At 38.3% G+C, this 16,126-nt stretch overlaps 1 protein-coding gene and 1 long non-coding RNA gene across 9 annotated transcripts in view; one reads left to right on the forward strand and one right to left on the reverse strand.

Annotated features, from left to right (window-relative positions):
• The window catches only part of pnpla4 (patatin-like phospholipase domain containing 4), a 79,224-nt gene that overhangs the window by 21,012 nt on the left and 42,086 nt on the right, over window positions 1-16,126 (reverse strand). The gene's annotated exons all lie outside the window — the stretch shown is intronic.
• Window positions 1-16,126, forward strand: part of LOC108902564 (uncharacterized) — a 34,258-nt gene that overhangs the window by 9,578 nt on the left and 8,554 nt on the right. For 2 of the 7 annotated variants that reach the window (XR_007809015.1, XR_007809020.1), the window contains exons 4-5: window positions 31-154; window positions 7,766-7,951. This is a non-coding gene — a long non-coding RNA (uncharacterized LOC108902564). Of the gene's footprint in view, window positions 1-30; window positions 2,377-3,084; window positions 3,271-3,619; window positions 3,698-7,765; window positions 7,952-14,899; window positions 15,086-15,434; window positions 15,513-16,126 lie in introns of all 7 variants that reach the window. The other 5 variants (XR_007809017.1, XR_007809014.1, XR_007809019.1 and 2 more) reach the window with 5 other exon arrangements.

Consider the following 16,126-nt stretch of genomic DNA (forward strand, 5'->3'; position numbering starts at 1 on the left):
TCTCTCCTACTCATTCTCCTTTTTCCTCAGTTTACTGACACCTCCAAAGAGCTTGTCCACCCTCAGTGCACTTCGTGACAGCACCCAGAGAGATGGCTGCTACTGACGAGCGGAGGAAAAGGTCCAGTAGTGCATTGGCACTCCGCTGGCTGGGGTAACTCACTACACCTCAACGTAACATCTTTCATAAGGGGATATTGAATGGGTTTGACCAAAAAGTAACCTTAGATCTGAGAGATGCTGCATAGAATAGGTAGATGTTACCACAGTTGAGGGTCTGATCTGTTCTCTGACTGATCTCTCATGTCATCCATTCAATCCTAAGCAGAAGCTTCACACTCGTAGGCTGAGTTTGGTCCGTGCCAAGGGGGAGTTGGTCCCTAGTTGCTCTGTTGCAATAAACCACTGGCTGTAGGGTATCCGTCATACTAACCTGCTAAAGAGGGCTGCCAGTTTTTATGAAATGAGCCTCACGATACTGTATGTATTTATATATTTATTTTAGGTAATTTTAGGTGGACTAATCAGGTTTTTTTTCCCTCTGGCAACAGGCGCCATTAATGCTGCTAAAATGTAATCAGTCCCTCTTAGTTTGGGCGCATTTGGTGTAATTTTTACAAGTAAGACATTAAAGTATGTATTGGTGTACAAAGCTAACTATTAAGTGTGCATATATTGATGCAATATGACTGATTTTTAAATGTGAATTTTGACCAAAATGAAAATGTATGATTGTGTTTACAAAATTGTCACCATCACAAAACTTTGTGCATATTAATACTTTCAAATTGTTTAACAACCTATAAGGGAAACTGTTCTTGTTGCATTTTGTATACATTTCTGAATTTACTGATATTTTTATGTTCTGTTTACCAATGTTTGCACTTCTTTTAAGTTGGCTCCTCTGGATTTAGGGGGGGAAAAACGTTAATTCAGAGATTTCACAGTTAACCACGGCATAATGTAGCACATTTGCTCTGTAATATTTGTCTTGGGGTTTTAAATGACCGTTAACATGGCACATCTCACAAACTGTGACACTTTTGTTGCTGTGATGGACTGAATGAGTGAAGCATTTTAATAAAATACACTGTTTTCCCCTTAAATTGAATTTATCTCAAAATGATTTAACAATAACCATAACGATAACTATGTTGAGGCATGCAAACTAAAATTAACATAGCATAGGCATCACAAAGAACTAGGTCTTTCATGTTTTATGATGCCACCTAGTGGTAGAGCTTGGTGATGTTTCATTCAGTCTTTGAACAGTCAGAACTTTCTTCTGTTGAGTCTTGGTGGTTTGTTTTTTTTCTAATATTGAAATGGTATTTCAGTCATCTGCCAGTATGCCTTGTATATGCAGAATTGTATCACTCTTCATTCATCTTTTGCTTTACAGTTATAAACTGTACACTGGGCACATATGATCATATTGGTTTAATTGTACAATGCCTTTACTCACAGTTATCGTAACATACATTTGCGTTACGTATTAGGGGTCATCATACAGTTATTAAGTTATTGTTATATACTATATGTTGTTCAGAAAATGCAGGTTTCGACAACAGCATCCTTTGTCTCAAAATCTTTTTGGATATTTTATCCAATTTCATCCTGTGTCCAGAACAGAAAAAAATATTTGGAACCATTGTTTGATACTTTTCTTTTGACCATTTGCTGTCACAGATTTGTTTTGTTTGTACTAAATATGAATTCTTTAAGTGGTTTTCGTCAGCTTGTCAGTAATTTATTTATTGTTTTTTGTTAGAGTAGATGAGAGAATTCATGCCACAATGCAGAACACATGTATTTTCTGTGGCAAAAAATAAGACAAATATTGAAGAAAGCTCATACCCACATCAAAGTGTAATAATCAATGTGTCACTGTTTTTCAGTTTTTATTGTCAATTAAGGTGTTCAAAATATAGATTTTTAATCTGTCTTTATAATGTATATATGGGTTCTAACCTCTAGATATATTGCACAGTTTCTTGGGGGTCTGATGCTATTTTCTCGATTTTTACGTCTTTTTAAAATTAACCTTCCACAGTACTTGCATATAAGATCCAAGTTTTTTATAATTAAAAAAAATGGTTCGATATTTAACAATTTGTGAAAACGCACCTTTAACCGTGTCTTAAAGTGTTTTGGTGCTTAAATGTGTTTACCGTCTCAGTCTCAGATTCGCAATAGTAGTAGAGCATCTTCCTGTTAGCTGACGTATGTCGTCATTGGTCACGAGCTTCTGGGAGGAGCTGTTCAGAGAGGCGAATCAGATCTGAACCACGTTCGAAGCGTCGCCTCCGTTTGCAAGTAGTGCGGGAGAACGTCACCACCGAGGTCCGGATGCTTAAAGTTTTTGTCGAAAAGCAGGTGAGATGCTAAAAGAAACTCTGGAGCTGTTTTTTGTGGAGCTGTTCTGCGGCGGCGAGGTGAGGCTAATGTTAACACCTGGGTATTAGCATTAGCATTAGTAGCAAGCGTTAACATTAACGTTAGCATAAACATAGAGCGTTAGCATTAGCCTTATCGTTTGAGGATGTTTTTGGCGATGTTCCCTTTTTGCTATGTCTTTGTTTGTTTGGGTTGAAGTGTAATTGTGTTTCTGTGGCTAATGCGTCCCTGCCACGTTGTTGCCAACCGTTTATTAGTCTGTTTGTCTACAACTGTTTGCATCGCTGTACCATCACTAGCACGCCATTAGCATACCGTAGCATTTTACTGCTTCTTTGTAGTTTGTAGCTCCAGCTTGGTCATTGTAAGTCAGTTTATGGTGGATTATCGTCGTCACGTTTCTTGTGGTTGCGGGTCTAGCAGTTTTCAGTGTGGCATTGATCATTTTGCAATTTAGTTTTTTGCCTCCTTGGCGTTTGTGTGTCTCTGTAGGTTTGTGGTAGTAATCTATCCATAGCCATTGATTGATCCCCTCACCATTTGTTTGTCGTGAGTGAAATTATTATAAAAACGATTTTAAAAATGGCTTTTCTCTCTGAGATCAATGAAGTCATATTGTAGTAGCATGATTAATTTAGTCACCTCAAAAGTCAAAGTGTGATTGTTGGTTGTACTTGTGTTTTCCAGGTTTACTGGTTCAGCTGCTGCAGTCTGGACACAAACACCAGCTCCCACCTTAAAAAGCAAACAGAGGCCTGGACTACGAAGGGAGTTTAAGACACTCTGGTTTAACTCGGGTTATCAAGGAACGTCGGGGTTGACAGACGTCGGCTGCCTCGATCTGCGTTAACTACAGCGATGGTTAAGATATCAGTAAGTTGAGTCAGTGTTGACTTAATCCTCTGTGGACTGAAGTATAATTAAAAATACCAGAAGTTAAAACCTTGCTTTCAAAAATGTACTTAAATGAAAGTTTTTAAAGTTCACAGTAATGTACATGATTCGACAAATAGTTATTGTGATTGATTCTCAAAGATGTAATGCTTTTTCTTGTCATATGTGACACCTCATTTTTTGAGACACTCCTCTAATGTTTGGAAAATGTTGTGGTTCAGCTGTAATGTTGAATACTTTTCTGTGTTTTCATGGTTAAACTGTTGATGAACAGGTCACAGTGTAGTGATCATTGTGCTTTGTATGTTTCTCTCTGTATGTCCTCCAGGTGTCTCCACTTCATGTCCACGATCAGAGAATCTTTGAACAATGAAGGAATTGTTTAGACCAGGACAGAGGCCTCCAGGTAATTCACAAACAGCTTCATCACCTGTCCAACACAGAGCACTGCCATTAAATTATATATCATGTTGGTTATGTGTCTCTCATTTTGTCTGCATCTCTTGACCAAATGTAGTTAAAATTTATCTTACGTTGGAGAAACAAACATTTCCATCCACTGCTGTTGTGACTTCTCCAGTCAGAGCAGCTTCTTCTGTGTTTGTGTAGAAAACAAATGTAACTGATGAATCCAGAACAAGAAGAATTTAGTGTCTTTTAATTCTGTCTGTATCTGCACAGTTTATGTTGATGTGTTCAAAGTTACATCTTTATATGAATGTTTGTTGTGTTTTTCTCCACAGAATTCCAACTTGAAGCATTAAATCACAGAGAGAAGAGACAGACATGAAGATGTTTCCAGAAGGTCAGTGTTTATTTTTTAGTCTGACTCTGTCATTATCTCAGGTGCAGTTTGACACAAATATAAAACTTTAGAACAGAATAGAAACTTCAAAATTTATTAGTCTAAGAGAATATAATTGTGTCTATCTGGTCTCATATAGTGTAGTTTAGTCTTCTTGTGTCTTATTAATTATTTTTTGTCAAATTTCAGCTGTTGATTTTTCTCTGTTTCATAACGCCCTACGTACAGGTCTCAGAGACGCCACCAGTGCCGTCAGTTTCACAAGAACAGCTTCTGACGTCGCGTATCGACGGTTATCCCGTTACGCCACAGAGTCTAGAGCGCTTGGACAGGCGTTCACAGAACCTGTAAACCAAAGCTGGGGCTCTCGCACTTTGTCTGCCTCAGGTAAGATTACAACTGGCAGTCCCTTTTCTTTTAGTGTTTGCATTTGTTTGTACAGCCTCAAAATGTACTGCCAAAGGTGATCTTTAAGTGTCCAAGCTCAGCAGTAGTTGTCTTATATAGTAGTATCATGTCCAACAGACAGAATCACTTCTATGTCTAACTGACACTCCACTGAAATCAACCCGACTCTACTGATCTCAAAGGACAAAACTTTTGACACTTTACTGTGACATTGAGTATTTTTAACTGTTTTCCATGCCTTAGTATTTTATGACATTTGTTTTTGAGTGTTTTCCAAGCCTTATTATACTATGACATTATTTAAGTGTTGTTGGGTGTTTTTCCACTGTTTGTTATGCCTTACTGTACTATGATGTTTTTTGACTGTTTTTCATGCATTATTGTGTACTATTACAGTATTTGAGTGTTTATTACTGTTTTTCATGCCTTACTGTGCTTTTACAATATTTGAGTGTTTGTGACTGTTTTTCCATTGTTTTTTTTGCGTGGCATTATCCAACTTGCCTGTCTTTTATGTCATTATGCAGCCCGTGCCCTTATTTTAAGAATTTGAATAAATTTAACAAAATAAAACGACCACATCTTCATTGGTATGAATCCAAAGTAATGCAGCAATGTATTTGTGCTTTTGCTTTTGCTCACATGTTAAGAGTTGATTTTAAAGCGGTGACAAATGTTTTCTCGCTAAAAATTATCAGTATTTATCACAATAAATGTCTGTGTTTATGGTCAGAACATGACAAACACTTGCCAAAAAGAACTTTTTACAAACCTGAGGTAGAAAATCTAACGTAGCAAATCTAAAAGCTAACTTGCGCAAGAGGAATCTCATAGTTCTATGCACATTATACAATAAATGTGCATTAATGTTCTCGTTGTCCCTAAGCTAATCAGTGAGCGGAACATGAGGTCGTCTGACAGTACATGATGATGTCTGATTAGGAACATCAGCTCGAGTAATGTTGGTGTCATATGGCACCAAGCTTAGGCAGAAAACAAACCTCTCATTGTCACTGCTGATCTTTTGTTCCCACCCACAGCTGCAGTCACAAGGTTTCACTAGTGACAGGGAAAGAAAGACACCATGTTCAGAGTAGCTGGACACATTGTGCATAATCAGGTGAGTTGTAATTAGAAAGGAGGATAGGAGTGAGGGGCTTCATGCTGCAAGAAGCCAGTTGAGGTGGTTTAAGCATTTTTATGATGATGATATTGATGCACAGTGAGAAAAAGCTTTTATAAAAACACAAGAAATGTATTTTTGTAAGTAATATTAGCTCAGATGATGGTGTGCAGGTAGTGGTGATCATTTAACAGAAATCAATTAACCAATCAATAATCATTTCTTGTTTTGGGGCGGTGCGGCGGTGCAGCAAGATGGAGGGTGGAACCCTGGTTCACCCAGGTATTTTGTGTGTGGAGTCTGCAGTCTCCCTGAGTACTCTGGCTTTCTCCAGGTTAGGTTACTTGGTGAAGGTGGGTGTGAATAGCTGTTAGTCTCTATATGTCAGCTCTGCAAATCAAATTTAATGGTTATTGATTACTGCTAATTATTTTCTCAATTAATCATTGAATCATTTTGTTCATAAAAAGCCCCACAGCCAAAACGAATGAATGAAAACCTGCAGATTAAACTGATCATTACAGCTCCAATTTAAATATTTAAAAATGACACTGACAGTGACACCTTAGGTTCTGAAAAAGTTTATAGGCCATTTTTATTCAGTAAACAATTCATCAAAGATTTTAAAAATGTGAATAAATCAGAAGGGGTACAGTCCCACCACCAAGTTATAAATAACACCAGAGGATAAAAAGATAAGGCTTAATATCCAGCAGAACTGATCTGGGCACAAACAGGTTAGTGTGTAATAAAGAGCAACAGAGGTGTGCTTTAGCGTGTGTTCTCAGTTGCCAAGTAAAATAAGAGTTCTTCCAGCTTAGTGGCTCAATAGGAAAACAACTGCCTGATTAAATAAGAACGTGTTCTGTGTCTGCTTGCCGAGTCAGGTGACGACGACGAGGTGGAGGTGGAGGAGATACAGCAGCTGACCGTATCCAAACACACGGACAGAGGAGCGCGGCAACGTGGCAACACTCAACTCGAAGTGTGCGCGCGCTGCACGCGCCTGTCATTCAAAACAATATTTATGCCATGGAAAAACTAAACAGATGAAGCCTTCACCACAATGAAATGAAGGGTGAGATTTTTTTTTATCTCTGCGAGTGAACCTTATGAATGAGTTTGTGGATTTATAAAAGAGGTTATTTGACTTATATTAGGCTTTGAAAAGTGCAGTTTAAAGGGTTTTTGCAAAGGAGAAGCAGCCGGATCTGTAAGTTTGGGGGTCAGGAAAAAAGGACAGAAGTTAAAGCAGAAGATGAAATAAAACCCTCATGGGAAGGGGACAGACAGCTGCTGTGGCTCGTGCTCACAACAGCGTGACCCAGCCAAGCTGCGTCAAGTTAGAGAGAGTGACGAAACGACTTCCGTTTTGACGGCGTTTCAAAATAAGAGGCAGAAAGTGTATGTCGTCATTGGTTACAGCGTGGCTCGTCATTGGTCACGAGTTTCTGGGAGGAGCTGTTCAGAGAGGAGACGGATATGAACCACGTTTGTGGCATTGCCTCTGTTTGCCAGTACTGCTAGGTCCGGATGCCTAAACTTTTTGTCGAACACAGGTGAGATGCTAAAACAAGCTCTGGAGCTGTTTTGTCGAACACGGGTAAGATTGAACGCTGAGCACACCTGCGGCGGAGGAGGTGAGGCAATTAGCATTAGTAGCAAGCGTTAATGTTAACGTTAGCATAAACGTGGAGCGTTAGCATTAGCCTTATCATTTAACGATGTTTTTTGGCAGGGTTTCCTTCTTGGCATCGTTTTTGTTTGTTTGGGTTGAAGTGTAATTGTGTTTCTGTGGCTAATGCGTCCCTGCCACGTTGTTGCCAACTGTTTTTAGTCTGTTCGTATCTCTGTACCATTACTAGCATACCATTAGCATAACGTAGCATTTTACTGCTTCTTTGTAGTTTGTAGCTCCAGCTTGGTCATTGTAAGTCAGTTTATGGTGGATTATCGTCGTCACGTTTCTTCTAGTTGTGAGTCTAGCAGTTTTCAGTGTGGCATTGATCATTTTGCAATTTAGTTTTTTGCCGTTTGTGTGTCTCTGTAGGTTTGTGGTAGTAATCTATCCGTAGCATGATCAATTTATTCACCTCAAAAGTCAAAGTGTGATTGTTGGTTGTACTTGTGTTTTCCAGGTTTACTGGTTCAGCTGTTGCAGCCTGGACACAAACACCAGCTCCCACCTTAAAAAGCAAGCAGAGGCCTGGACTACGAAGGGAGTTTAAGCCACTCTGATTTAACTCGGGTTATCAAGGAACGTCGGGGTTGACAGACGTCGGCTGCCTCGATCTGCGTTAACTACAGCGACGGTGAAGATATCGGTAAGTTGAGTCAGTGTCGACTTAATTCTCAGATGAAGAGCGCACGTTAATTCTGTGGGTTTATGAGAGACTGTAACGACACAATGTAAAAGCGCAGCTGTCAACAAAGTCAGGGAGACTGGTCACGTGTTCTCTGGATTCTTAATCTGTAATATGAGTTGCAAGGACACGGAAAATATGTGATGATTTTTCAGATACTTGGATTACAGTCAACACGTGGGTCACATGTCTGAAAATGAGCTGTTACTCTCTGTGAATGATGATATGCCTGGAACACTGTATATGTATGAATGTAATGCTGTTATGTTGAGTATGAACTTCATGTTAACAGTATTTCAGCCTCAGTGGAAATCTGAACCTGGATGAAATATAAAGTGGTTCACATTCATATTTCCCATCATTAATACTGCATGTTTTGGTTTGATATAGTAGTAGTGTTATTTAATGTAGTACTGTCATCCAGTAGTCTTGTCTGGTTTCTTTGTAAATTTAGTGTCCTTTACTTCTAGCTCTATCTGTACAGTTTATGTTGATGTGTTAAAAGTTACATCTTTATATGAATGTTTATTGCATTTTTCTCCACGGAATTCAAACTTCAACCATTAAATCACAGAGAGAAGAGACAGACATGAAGATGTTTCCAGAAGGTCAGTGTTTATTCTTTTTAGTCTGACTCTGTCATTATCTCAGCTGCAGTTTGACACAAAATATAAAGCTTTAGAACAGAATAGAAACCCTTTAATAAATTGATAAATTGAAAGCCTTTAAATATCAAGTATAAAACCAACCTTCAAAAATTAGCTTTTTATATAAATAGTTATATAAATTAAGTATGAAATCATTTAAAAACACATTTACTGAATAGGATGCTAGCAGGGTGCTAACTGTCACAGTGCTGCACCGAGTAGTTGTGGTTTCAATAGACACGCTAACAGAGCTCCTTATTTTTTCAAGCCGGAGCCGCACGTTCAGCTTTGTAACCAGACCCAGAAAAGAAAAACACTAAAAAGATGGATAGGCGCGCGACCCAGCCAAGCTGCGTCAAGTTAGAGACAGTGACGAGACTTCCGTTTTGACGGCGTTTCAAAATAAGGGGAAGAAAATGTATGTCAGGTCGCGCGCAAGATGGCGCCACTGTAAGAAGTTTTGTCTTGTGCTGTAGAAGCTTTTTCTCGTTCAAAGCTTGACTTTGCTTGTCTTAACGGAAAATAACATGTAAATAGTTCTTCTCACGTTTGAGTATCGCTTGGGGGAAACGCAGTTGAAACTTTGACCCATTTTTGCTTTGTTTTTCGTCACTTTTTCTGTTGGACTCCCACCGTAACTAGCTAACGAAATTGGCATTCTGCTTGCTAGTCTGGCATTCCATCCATCCGTAGACCAACTCCAACCGCCAAACTACCAAACAACTGGTTCTGCTGATATGTCGACTACAGGAGAGGGTATGGAAATGACAATGGATGTGGCAGCGGAGAGTTTAAAACGGTGCCATTCATATGCCAAACAACAACTTGCGGATTTTGATGACTCTCCAAGCGCGAGCCCACAGAAAAAAATCAGCCCGCTGTGAGCCGGAGCCCTCCAACGCTGTCCTGCTGGCGGCTATTAACAAGCTCATTGAGACGCAGCTCAGTTTCAGGGAGAAACTGGAATCCATAGAGAAGTCCATTGAGAATAATGTCAAGAGGATAGAGAGTTGGCATCCAGAGTGGATCCCCTGGAGCTCCAGATTAAAACCCTGACCGCTGAAAATAAGAAGCTGATGGACAGAGTGAACGACATGGATGCATACTTCAGCATCCACCACGCCGCACTATAGTCCGCTTTTCACACCGGGCACACCGTGACCAAGTCTGGGCGGACGCTAAAACCTCTCAGGTCCTCAAGCAGAAGAACGTGAAGATATCGGAGGACTTAACTCAGCAGGTGAGGGATGCAAGAGCGAAGATGTGGCCGCTGGTAGAAGAGGCGAGGAGGCCTTTTTGCTATCACTGCTGGTAAGAAGATATCTGCAGAGGACTTGACATGAAGTATTTTCCTGAGTAGGTAGACTCATGTAATTGTGGAAAATTAGATTTTGATGTAGCCTTTGGCAGCTGAGAGGATAGCTCCTGTCCTGAACTTGTTGGGATACTGTTTGTGAATTCAAGTTTTGAACATTTCTCAACTTGTATTCTGTAACTACTACTAATACTGTTTAAGTAGTTTTTGTTATTCTGTGTTTTGTGTACACATGTTTGATATTCATTTATCATGTTTATCTCTAAATGTATGAAATTTAACTAAAAGAAAAGCTTTATTTTTATTTTGTAGTCATCAAAATAAGGATGTCTATTTTTTTCAGGAGACTCATTCCACTTCAAAAGATGAAGCATTTTGGCGCAATCAGTGGGGAGGGAAAGTTATTTTTTCTCATGGTACTAATTTCTCAGGAGGTGTTTTAGTTTTACTCCATGTTAAATTTAATGGTGAGATCATATATACAGAGGTTTCAGATGGATTCTGTTAGTAATTCAATGTGGAGATAATATATTTATTTTGGTAATGCTGGGAATTCTAACATCACACTCCTTAAGTTTTTGTCTGACAAAATTCTCCAAGAAATGAACAAATTTTCCTCAGCATCTGTGATTGTTGGCGGTGACTTTAATGAGGCTCCAAACTTATGTACAGATAGAGGTAATCAAGATCATTTTAACCCTGTTTATATTTGATTTAACTGATCATGCTGGAATAGATATTTATTTATCAAATTTAAGTTCTGCTCACCACAACAAACCTGGATACTGGAAGTTAAACTCTTCCTTTCTACAACAATCAGCTTATTGTTTGGGTATTAAACAAATTATCACTAAATTCAACTCAATGTCTGAAATTACACCTACGCTAAAATGGGAGCTACTCAAATTTAAATGTCAAAGTTTTTCAATACGTTTTGGAAAGCAGCAATTAAGAGATCAAAATAAGGCTTATGCTAATAATTTAAAAGAGTTGAATGATTTATTAAATATACCTGTTCCAAGTAATGAAGATAAAGTGCGTTTGCACTCATTAAGGGAAAAATTAGACCTTTTATTCCAGACAAAAGCAAAGGGAGCATTCATAAGGTCTCGGGCCAGATGGTTGGAACGTGGAGAAAAGAACTCCTCCTTCTTTTTTAATGTGGAGAAAAAAGGTGGTGAGGCCAGAAAAATATCTGCCTTATATATCGATAACAGTCTCTCTGAAAATGATAAAGAAATCTCTTCTTTTATCTCTTAACTTTTATCAAAAGTTATACTCTTCCTCATTTAACCCTCAGGCTTGTAGTGTCTTTTTTGATAAAGTATCCCCATTCATTCCTAAAACTTCCAGGGAGAATTACGAGCTTTGTGAAAGTCCAATTACGCTAGAAGAATCGAAGAAGACTATTACAAAAATGCCAGCTAATAAAAGTCCTGGTCCAGATGGATTGCCTTATGAATTTTATGTAACTTTTTGGGATGATTTAATAAAACATTTGTTGTTGGGAGTGTTTGTGGATTGTGCCAGAAATAAGGAACTGACTGTTTCTATGAAGCAAGGTTTAATATCACTAATCCCTAAACCTGGTAAAGATCTTCTTTATCTGGATAATTGGCGTCTTATAACGTTGCTAAATTCAGACTACAAAATCCTTGCAGCACTGTACGCCAATAGATAAAAATTTTGCTTAGAGGAAATTATTTCTGTAACACAGTCAGGTTTTATGAAAGGTCGGCACATTGCTAATAATATTCGGCTTGTCCTAGATATTTTAGATTATAGAGACCTGTTTGATCAAAAGTCACTGATTTAGTTTTTGGACTTTTACAAAGCTTTTGATACTCTGGAACACTCGTTTATTTTTGAGGCTTTGCAATATTTTGGGTTCAAAGAAAACTTCAGGAACATCATAAGTACACTCTATACCAATATTAATAGCTGTGTATCCCTGGCACATGGTACTTCTCCTCGCTTTCATATAAACCGTGGGATAAGACAAAAGGTGTCCAATTTCACCTTTCTTATTTTTGGTAGCTGCTGAACTTCTTAATCTGTTCATTGTTAACTGTGTGAATATAGAGGGTATTAAGATAGGTGACAATGTTCTAACCATTAGTCAGCTGGCTGATGACACCTGTCTGTTTCTCCAAAATGAACTTCAAGTCCCTGGGTATCACAATAAGCAAATCTATTAGTGAGAGGATCTCTCAAAACGTTCTGCCAAAAATTGAAAAGTCTAAATCTATCTTCAACTGCTGGTTACAGAGAGACCTTACTCGAATTTTACTTTCTAAGGCAGAAGGTTTATCTAGATTAGCGTACCCAGCTTTATCTTTATATGTAGATCGCAAAACCTGTGCAGCTATTGATTCACTCTTATTTACATTTATTTGGAAACACAAAAATGAGAATATAAAGAGGAAGACAATTATCAGACACTATTCAGAGGGTGGTGTTAATGTGTTAGACTTCCAAACTATCAACAGTATATTCAAACTCAACTGGATAAAACATTGTCTAGCACATACTAATGCGCCATGGTTTTTTATTCCCAATTTTTTGTTTAATAAATGTGGTGGTTAATTTACTTTACCTCAAGTGAATTGCCTGTTAAGCTTGCCAACTTCCATAAGCAAGCCCTGGACACATGGGAAATTGCTTTCAAACACAACTTTTCTCCTCACACATGTATCTTATGCAATAATCAACATATTGTTTACAAGAATAAGATCTTATTTTTTAAAGATTGGTACGATCAGGGGGTTATGTTTGTTTTTGATCTTGTGAATGATAAGGGGGACCTAGCTGCATATGAAGAATTCACCCAACGAAAAGGATTAGACTTATCTCGCTCTTTGCACTCCAGAGTACTCAAAAGTATACCCACTAGTTTGTTGTCTCTTATTAGAGCGCCTGTTCTGTACACACCTCTCTCAGGAATGAGTCCTGCTCTGTGGCTGGGTGGAAAGGTTCTTGAGGAACGTTCATGTAACAGTGCTCATATTAGGTCAGTTTGTACTTTTGTTCATAGTCAGTATCCAAACTCATTTCATCGTTGGAGAGTGATGTTTCCTGAAATCAGTAACAACATCTGGACTGAATTTAATAGATTTTTTTGTCTCCAATAAAGTTAAAGAAATACATATTAAAATCTTACATAGATATTATCCCCGTAATGAATTCATTAACAGATTTAGACCTGATGTGTCCCCTTTATGTTCCTTCTGCAAAAAAGAGATTGAGTCTTTATGTCATGTGTTTTATGGATGTGCCTATTCTACTAACTTCTGGACTCTATTATCTTTATTGATTTGGGAATATCATAAAGTTTTGGTCACTTTTACTGAAAATATGGTCTTATTCTTAAATGTTGACTGTAACAATGAGGAAGTTAAAAATGTAATCAAATTGCTGTGTCTCTTGGGTAAATTTCACATCCATAAGGCTAGATTTCTCCAGGCCAAGCCAAATGTATCTTTGTTTTATATGGAGTGCAAATCTTTTAATGACGCTATAGGTAAAATTAGTAAGAATAAGAAAGCTTTCAAGACATCCAATCTTTTGGAAAGTATTATACGTCATATCAATAGGTAATTTTTTTTCCTTTCTCCTCTGCTTTTTGTGTGATATTCATTATGTACTCCTTGTGTCTCCCTGTATGTTTGGATGATGTCATGTTTGTTTGTTAGTGTCTTTAATGTGATAATAAAGTGTTAAAAAAAGAAAAAGAAAAAAAAGAAAGAAAGCGTATGTCGTCATTGGTTACGGCGTGGCTCGTCACTGGTCACGAGTTTCTGGGAGGAGCTGTTCAGAGAGGAGAGACGGATATGAACCACGTTTGTAGCATTGCCTCTGTTTGCCAGTACTGCTAGGTCCGGATGCCTAAACTCTTTGTCGAACACGGGTGAGATGCTAAAACAAGCTCTGGAGCTGTTTTGGTCGAACACGGGTGAGATGCTAAAACAAGCTCTGGAGTTGTTTTTTCGAACACAGGTCAGATGCTAAAAGAAACTGTGGAGTTGTTTTTTGTGGAGCTGTTCTGCGGCGGCGGCGAGGTGAGGCTAATGCTAATGTTAACACCTGGGTGTTAGCTAACACCCAGGTGTTAGCATTACCATGCTAACACGTGGCGTGGGTGTTGGCATTAGCATTAGTAGCAAGCCAAACTGTGGAGCTGTTTTTGTCGAACACGGGTGAGATGCTAAAACAAACTGTGGAGCTGTTTTTGTCGAACACAGGTGAGATGCTAAAACAAAGTCTGGAGCTGTTTTTGTCGAACACGGGTAAGATTGAACGCTGAGCACACCTGCGGCGGCGGAGCCGAGGCAATTAGCATTAGTAGCAAGCGTTAACATTAACGTTAGCATAAACAGAGCGTTAGCATTAGCCTTATCATTTGAGGATGTTTTTGACGATGTTCCTTTTTTGCTATGTCTTTGTTTGTTTGGGTTGAAGTGTAATTGTGTTTCTGTGGCTAATGCGTCCCTGCCACGTTGTTGCCAACCGTTTATTAGTCTGTTTGTCTACAACTGTTTGCATCGCTGTACCATCACTAGCACGCCATTAGCATACTGTAGCATTTTACTGCTTCTTTGTAGTTTGTAGCTCCAGCTTGGTCATTGTAAGTCAGTTTATGGTGGATTATCGTCGTCACGTTTCTTCTAGTTGCGGGTTTAGCAGTTTTCAGTGTGGCATTGATCATTTTGCAATTTAGTTTTTTGCCTCTTTGGCGTTTGTGTGTCTCTGTAGCTTTGTGGTAGTAATCTATCCATAGCCATTGATTGATCCCCTCACCATTTGTTTGTCGTGACTGAAATTATTATAAAAACGATTTTAAAAATGGCTTTTCTCTCTGAGATCAATGAAGTCATATTGTAGTAGCATGATTAATTTAGTCACCTCAAAAGTCAAAGTGTGATTGTTGGTTGTACTTGTGTTTTCCAGGTTTACTGGTTCAGCTGCTGCAGTCTGGACACAAACACCAGCTCCCACCTTAAAAAGCAAACAGAGGCCTGGACTACGAAGGGAGTTTAAGACACTCTGGTTTAACTCGGGTTATCAAGGAACGTCGGGGTTGACAGACGTCGGCTGCCTCGATCTGCGTTAACTACAGCGATGGTTAAGATATCAGTAAGTTGAGTCAGTGTTGACTTAATTCTCTGTGGACTGAAGTATAATTAAAAATACCAGAAGTTAAAACCTTGCTTTCAAAAATGTACTTAAATGAAAGTTTTTAAAGCTCACAGTAATGTACATGATTCGACAAATAGTTATTGTGATTGATTCTCAAAGATGTAATGCTTTTTCTTGTCATATGTGACACCTCATTTTTTGAGACACTCCTCTAATGTTTGGAAAATGTTGTGGTTCAGCTGTAATGTTGAATACTTTTCTGTGTTTTCATGGTTAAAGTGTTGATGAACAGGTCACAGTGTAGTGATCATTGTGCTTTGTATGTTTCTCTCTGTATGTCCTCCAGGTGTCTCCACTTCATGTCCACGATCAGAGAATCTTTGAACAATGAAGGAATTGTTTAGACCAGGACAGAGGCCTCCAGGTAATTCACAAACAGCTTCATCACCTGTCCAACACAGAGCACTGCCATTAAATTATATATCATGTTGGTTATGTGTCTCTCATTTTGTCTGCATCTCTTGACCAAATGTAGTTAAAATTTATCTTACGTTGGAGAAACAAACATTTCCATCCACTGCTGTTGTGTGAATATGAGGAGCTTCTTCTGTGTTTGTGTAGAAAACAAATGTAACTGATGAATCCAGAACAAGAAGAATTTAGTGTCTTTTAATTCTGTCTGTATCTGCACAGTTTATGTTGATGTGTTCAAAGTTACATCTTTATATGAATGTTTGTTGTGTTTTTCTCCACAGAATTCCAACTTGAAGCATTAAATCACAGAGAGAAGAGACAGACATGAAGATGTTTCCAGAAGGTCAGTGTTTATTTTTTAGTCTGACTCTGTCATTATCTCAGGTGCAGTTTGACACAAATATAAAACTTTAGAACAGAATAGAAACTTCAAAATTTATTAGTCTAAGAGAATATAATTGTGTCTATCTGGTCTCATATAGTGTAGTTTAGTCTTCTTGTGTCTTATTAATTATTTTTTGTCAAATTTCAGCTGTTGATTTTTCTCTGTTTCATAACGCCCTA

The sequence above is a fragment of the Lates calcarifer genome, linkage group LG7_2, assembly GCF_001640805.2.
Source record: "Lates calcarifer isolate ASB-BC8 linkage group LG7_2, TLL_Latcal_v3, whole genome shotgun sequence".
Taxonomy (NCBI): Eukaryota; Metazoa; Chordata; class Actinopteri; family Centropomidae; genus Lates; species Lates calcarifer.